Source organism: Chrysochloris asiatica, unplaced genomic scaffold (genome assembly GCF_000296735.1).
Source record: "Chrysochloris asiatica unplaced genomic scaffold, ChrAsi1.0 scaffold00116, whole genome shotgun sequence".
Taxonomy (NCBI): domain Eukaryota; kingdom Metazoa; phylum Chordata; class Mammalia; order Afrosoricida; family Chrysochloridae; genus Chrysochloris; species Chrysochloris asiatica.
In genome coordinates, this window is record NW_006408634.1 from 2,447,983 (window position 1) to 2,455,540 (window position 7,558).

General features: G+C 41.2%; 1 pseudogene; it reads left to right on the forward strand.

Moving 5' to 3' along the window:
• Nucleotides 1–5,237: 5,237 nt before the first annotated feature.
• LOC102824613 lies at nt 5,238–6,206 on the forward strand (annotated as a pseudogene).
• Nucleotides 6,207–7,558: the final 1,352 nt, after the last annotated feature.

Here is a 7,558-nt window from a genome sequence, read left to right on the forward strand (position 1 = left end):
AAGATAATGAGTTGCTGGGCCTGGGGGGTTCTGGATCATAGACTCAGGGGATACCATGTTCAACTGGCATGCCATTGCCCACAAAGACAATGTTTCTCTCTTCCACTGTGGTGAGTAGTATCTGGGATCTTGAAAGCTCATGAACAGCCATCTAAGGTGCAGAGATTGGTCTCTCCGTGTGCAGAAGAAAGAAGAGTGAGGAGAATTGAAGATGCTTGGAATCAGTTAGTCCAATGGACTCATGGATCATGTCAACGTCAGTGTCCATGACTCTGAGACCAGAAGAACCAGATAGTGCCCGACTACCATTAACTACTGCTCTGGAAGAGATCATATTAGAGGGTCCCAGATAGAGTGGGAGAGAATGTGGAACAAACTCAAAATTATTTTAAAAAAAAGACTGGGCATACTGGTCAGAAAGAGACTGGAGGAACCCAAGACTGTGGCGCTCCACCATCCTTCAGTTCTGGAAAGGAACTGATCCTTGTAGCCCAGTTTTCAGTCAAGAAGTCGATAAGTATATGTTAGTGTTACGTGCCTTCGAGTCGGTTCTGACTCACAGCGACTCTGTATAGGTTTCTGAGGAGCGACTAGTGGGTTTGAACTACCAATCTTACGGTTTACAGTCTAGTGCCAATCCACAGCACCACACCAGAAGTCCAGACAGCTATCTATATAAGGGGGCACAGCAACACTAGTAAGGTATGCTCACCAAAGAATGGCCAATCATTCAAAATAAAAGGACAAACATTTACCTAAGGACAAAGTTGAGAAGGGATGGGAAGGTGGGTGGAATGAAAACGGGAAGTACAGGGAGGAAGCGGGATCACGGTTGTTGCGTGCAGGGGATTGCAATCATTGAGATGAAACAAAGTGTTAGATTTGTTTAATGTAAAACTAATGATCTTGTCTGTAAACCTACACTCAATTCACAATCAAAAGTTTAAAAAAGGAAAAAGAACCAAGGGTGCTGAGGAAAGAAGTCTGAAGGACCCTACACCTGATCAAAGGAATGGCATTGCAACCACCCCCGCCCAAATCTCCATATCCCTGCCCAAATCTCCATACCCCCACCCATTGTAAACTCACCAGAACTGTACCTAGACCACAGGGCCTTTAAATAACCCAGTCTGGAAAAGAACAGATGGACTTTTGGTCTCCTTTGGTGACTTATAGTATCTCCTCCTAGGTTTACTCTCAATAAACCTGCCTGCTGTTGAAGCCAAGACTGTCTCCTTCATTTGGCGCAAAATAAGACTCCAGGAATTGACAGAATACACATTGAAATCTTCAACAAACTGATGCAACACTGGAGGCACTTACTTGTCTATGCCAAGAAATTCAGGAGACAGCTGTCTAGTCAACCAACTGGAAGAGATCCATATTTGTGCCCATTCTAAAGAAAAATGACACAACAAAATGTGGAAATCATTGAACAATATCATTAATATTACATGCAAGCAAAGTTTGGCTGAAAATAATTTTAAAACAGCTGCAACAATACATCCACAGGGAACCTCCAGAAATCCAAACTGGATTCAGAAAAGGATATGGAATTAGGGATATCATTGTAACATCAGATGGGTCTTGGCTGAAAGCAGAGAATATCAGAAAGATGTGTACTTGCATTTTATTGACGATGCAATGGCTTTCAACTGTATGGATCAACCCAATCTGTGGATAACATTGCAAAGAATTTGTACTGAAAAACACTTAATTGTGCTCATGAGGAGCCTGCACATAGACCACGAGGCAGTCAACCAAGGAATTCTGAGTGTTTTAAAGTCAGGAAAGGTATATACCAGGTATGCATTCTGTCACCATACTTATTCAATATGTATTCAATCTGAGCACATACTCTGAGAATCTGGATTAGATGAAGATGAACATGGCATCCGGATTGGAGGAAGACTCTTTAACAATCTTGACATGCAGATTGCTTGCTGAAAGTGAGGAGGGTTTAAAATACTTACTGTTGTAAATCAAAGGCTACAGTTTTCAGTATGGATTGCACCTCAATGTAAAGAAAACAGAAATCCTCACTAGACCAATAAATAACATCAAGACAAATGGAGAAAAGATTCAGGTTGTCAAAGACTTCATTTTGCTTGGATCCACAATCACCACTCAGGGCAGAGCAGCCAAGAAATCAAGCAATGTATTGTTTTAGGGAAATCTACTGCACAAGACCCCTGTAAAGTGTTCAAGAGTTAAAGATGTCAGTTTGAGGACTAAGGTGTGCCTGACCTAAGCCATGGTATTTTCAATAACCTGTGAAAGCTGGACGGTGAATAAGGAAGACCATGGAAGAATTGATGCATTTGAGTTATGGCGTTGGAGAAGAATATTGAATGTACCATGGACTTCCAGATTGGCGGTTCAAGCTCACCAGCTACTATGGGTTGGAACTGGCTCAACGGCACTTAACAACGACAGCAACATGGACTGCCAAAAGAACAAACAAATCTGTGTTGGAAGAACTACAGCCAGAACTCTCCTTAGAAGCTAGGACGGCAAGACTTTGGATATGCTGTCATACTTTGGGCATGCTATTGTTATAAGTTCGAGTCTCAAAGAAGGATGATGACCACTATGATGTTCAATTTGAGAATTTTATTGGCACAACAGACAGCTATAGCCGGACAGCAGGAAACAATGAATTCTCCCAGGCCTGCTGTGCGGTAGGGAAATGGCTGCTAGTTTATATATGCTAAGTTCTTGGCTCGGGGTCTAGGGGCTTATCTAAAGGAATTTGCTGAAGCAGGTTGTACAGAAGCAAAAATAATGGATTCGTCATCTCACAGGAACACTAGATAACAATCAACAGGGAAAGTATGACCCACCTGAGTTCGAATAACAATCCCATACAGTCAACACCACCTGTGAGGCCTGGTTCTGCCCTATCTGCCTCAAGGCCAGGGGAGCCCTGCTGGTTGTAGAAATTCTGAGTTCTCAAGGAGCTCTATTGTTTCACTATCAGGAAGCACCAGTCCCTGGAGAAGAACCTTGTGCTTGGTAACGTGGAGGGTAGGCCAAAAAGTGAAATCCCCCAATGAGATGGATTGGCACAGTGGCAGGAGCAATGGGCTCATGATACCAACAATTGTGAGGATGTTGCAGGACTTGGCAGAGCTTCGTTCTGTTGTGCAGAGGATTGCTATGAGTCGGAGCCAACTCAACAGCACCTCACAACAGCACAATTGAATGCAATAGAGGAATCAGAACTGGTAATCTACAATTTTATTATGGATAAATCTCACAAGTATATGAGTCAGCAAAAGAAGTCAAACATACACAGAGAGAACATAGAGTGGATTCCCATTTTTATGAGGAAATAAAACAGGCTAACTTTATCCATGACCTTAAGTGTTAGGGCAGTCATTACCCTTGGGCAGGAGTTACTAGAAAGTTCAATGAAAGAGACATCGGAGGAGCATCAAGCTCCTGCGTATTGATCAGGGTGGCAGTGACACGAATGTGCTCAATTTAGGAAAACTCAATCAAACCATGCATTTGCTACTTGCACTTTTTTCTGTATTATATTTCAATAAAAGGAAAACTATGCACACCTTTATATATCCACAGAAGCACACACAACACACATACCCTGAGACACATCACAGTAAAACCACTGAAATGCAAGGCAAAGAGGAAGTCTTAAGAGCATTGCCAATGAAGAAGATGGCGTTATTTTCAAAGGAACAACAGGGTTGACGGCACATTCTCCACAGAAATGAAAAATACCTTCAAAAATGAAATGGCATCTTTACAAGGCTGAAAGAAAAGAAAGGACAGCCCTGAATTCTAGAACAAGAGACGGTGTTCTACAATATTGAAGGTGACATAAAGGCATGTCAGACCAAGAAAATGTGATTGTACTTATTGCCAAGTGATAGATACAAAAAGAATAAAAGTTTCAGATTAGCAGGAAATAATCCCAATGGAAACAGAGGAGGAGTGAAGAGTGATGGAAGGGTAAATCTTTGGGTAAAGATGACATTTTTTAATGGTTTTCTCATCATTAATTAACTAAGAAAATGTTAGCACATGTTAACTATGTATTTGATGAGATTTCAATAATTATCCGGAAAACTATACTCTATCACAAAGTTAAAATGACAAGATGCATACAAGCAGTGTGTGTATACACACAATGGATGTACACATGTGATAAAACTCTTTATGAAAATGGAGGGAAATTTGCACACAAGTTTTATGATGTTACTTTGAGTGAGGAAGGAACAGTAGCTACATAAAGGGATGTGGTTTTTGTTAATTTCCTGACTGGTGTTAATTTCATGTGGCTTTTCTTTATAGGTTCTCATTTATTTACTTTTCATTGGTCTTTGGAATTTTTATTTAATATCGATAGTATTGTGCTGGTCAATGTTTAGCTATCAGTTCTCTGGGAGGTGAGGAATCGATAATCTAATTCATGGTCTATGCCAATTTCCAAGGTGTAAATCTCACGTGGTGGCTAATTTCAAGCTACCAAAGTGATATCATTGAATGTGGAGTTGGGAAGAGATGTTTATAATTAGTTCTCAAGCTCGCTCAATACCTCTGAGTAGAACATTAAGGGAATTTAAACTTCCATTAATCTAAGATTGTAAGAAAAATAAAGGATAAGCATGGGGGAGAAGAAGAGAGGACTTTAAAGGAAAAAAAAGAAGATATTAATTTAGCCCATTAAGATTTTAGATAAATCATTCGATTTTAACTAAAATGCTCAAGAAACAGTGTTTACATGTATCATAATTTGCTAATCATGTGGCATTCCAAGATACTCTCAATGACTTGCTGACCTTCATAAAGGAGAATTAACGGCATTATAAGTGGTGATGATTTTATTACCTTCCATTGTGTTGGCAACTCCACCATGTACAACAGAAGGAAACTGCTCATCCTGACCTATCCTGGTGATCAGCTGGGGTTGGACAATGTTCTATTGTGAACCTCGTTGTTGTTAAGTGCCCGCGAGTCGGTTCCGACCCATAGCGACCCTGTACAGGGTTTCCGAGGGTGTAAATCCTTACGGGAGTAGAAAGCCTCATCTTTCTCCCGCGGAACGGCTGGTAGTTTCGAACCGCTGACCTTAAGGTTCGCAGCCCGATTCGTAACCACTATGCTACCAGAGCTCCTTAGGGCTTCCTTAACTGGTTTTCAGAAGTAGAACAGCAGGTCTTTCTCCCTTGTCTGCCTGAGTCTGGAAGCTCCACAGAAGCCCGTTCAGTAGCATGACAACATGCAAGCCTCCACTGAGAGATGAGGTGTGGTTGCATGGAGTGCAGTGGGCCATCGAGCCAGGTCTGCCACAGAAAGGCAAGAATTCAACCACCGAACTTCCAAATGCCTCAATATTCTACTTGGGAAAATCATCTGAATTTATAGGCCTCAAATATTGTTACAAGAATAATATACTGAGGTGTTGTTTTTTTTTAACTGGCTGGAACCATGGTGTCAAAGAGAAGAAAAAGAAGGTCCCTGCTGTGCCAGAGACACTTTAGAAAAAGTGAAGGAATTTTGCAAAAGAAATTTCACACAACTAAAGATCTAAATTAAAGCCTGAGAAAGAAGGTTGCCCAAAAGATGCTTCAAAAGCCAAGGAGGAAGCTTATCTATGAAAAAGCCAAGCATACAGGAATACAGGCAGATGGACAGAACTGAGATACGCATGGCTAGGATAGCAAGAAAAGCAGCAACTTCTCTGAGCCTGGAGAACGCAAGCTGGTTATCATCAGCATCTGAGGAATCAGTGGTGGGAGCCCAAAGGTTTCAAAGGCCTCGCAGCTTCTTCACCTGTGCCAGAGCTTCAATGGCACCTTTGTTAAAGTCAACAAGGCTTCAATTAACATGCTGAGAATCTGGAACCATATATTGCATGGGGGTACCCAAACCTGAAGTCAGTGAAGGAACTCATCTACATAACAAGTGGTTATGGCAAAACCAATCAGAGGCAAATTATCCTGAAGTAGAACTCCGTGATTGCACCATGTCTTGGTAAATATGGTATCATCTTCATGGAGGATCTGAGTCATGAAATCTGCATTGTCGGGAAATGTTCCAAAGAAGCAAATCATTTCCTGTGCCTCTTCAAATGATGTTCTCCATGTGGTGGAATGAAGAAAAGGGCCACCCATTTTGTAGAAGGTGGAGATGCTGGCAACAGGGGAGACCAGACCAACAAGCTTATTAGGATGAACTAAGATGTCTACCATGATTATTTTGGTAATCTGGTCATCTAGGAAGATAATAAATGCTTTCAAATGGAAATTATTATTGGATTGGTGACTTTTTGTCAGCCTGTCCTTTCCCCCTTCCTTAATTATTATGCTAAATCTTGGCATGTAGTAAAATTTAACCAAATTAAAATATATATACATTTAGGTGACAAAAGAATGGTGAATATTAGTACTAATGAAATCTTTTAGTTAAGAAAAAGGAGTAAGGTAAACATTTTTTTTTTTTAGCTTGATATGAGTTTAGTATTTGATAAAACCAAATTCTGACCACTTTGAATGTGAATGTTTGGTCAGAGATGTATTTCATGCCAGGCATTCAATAAGGAATAAGACTTGCTTACGTCCTGGGGTGGCGTTGTGGGCTAATGTGTCAGACTGCAAAGTCACTGAAACTGCAAGGTCGGTGGTTCAAGCTCACCAGCTGCTCTTTGGAAACCCTATACAGGGTCGCTATGGGTCAGAATCAACTCAATGTCACTTAACAACAACAATATTGCCTAGGGGATCATGTAAAAAATTTTATTCCAGAAGTTATGATTCTTTTTTAGCCCCAATTTGCATGGAGAGCCAAGATTAATGCAGGGTAGGAAGAAACTCACTCATCTGTCGGTTCGTTGTACTGTGGTGACTTGCGTGTTGCTGTGATGCTGAAAACTATGTCACCGGTATTGTAAATACCAGCAGGATCACCCGTAGTGGACAGGTTTCGGCAGAACTTTCAAAAATAAGACTAGGAAGGAATGACTGACCACTTCTGAATGGTTAGCCATTGCCAACCTTATAAATAACAGCAGCGCCAGAAGATGAGCCCCTCTGGTTGGAAAGCATTCATAATAGAGGTGGTCTTAACGGCATGGCTGGAGCAAAGCTTTCAAGACCTTCATTTGCTGATGGGGCCCAACTCAACACAAGAAGAAATAGTGGCAAACATCCATTAGTAGTTGGAATATGGAATGCATGAAGTACGCATCTAGGAAAATTGGGAGTCATTAAACATGAAATGGAATGGCTGGATGATCAGAACTCAACTAGAAGAAGAAAGAAGAGGAAAAAGAGTAACATGATACAATCTGATGAACTTGACCTACACCTATGGATGCAGTAGCTCAAAAGAGGGAACAATAAATCTTTACAGCGAAGATCATTCCCACCCCCTCAATATGCAGGGTAGACAGGGATGGGCAACTTGGACATTGGCTACCCAAAATGGGGGTGCTACAAAGGCAAGAAGTGACTGGCTTATAAGCTTTTAAGAGGAAGCCTAGATCCAGAGGGCCCGGAGGAAGGTAGAATCTCCACTGAGTAGTATCCAATCT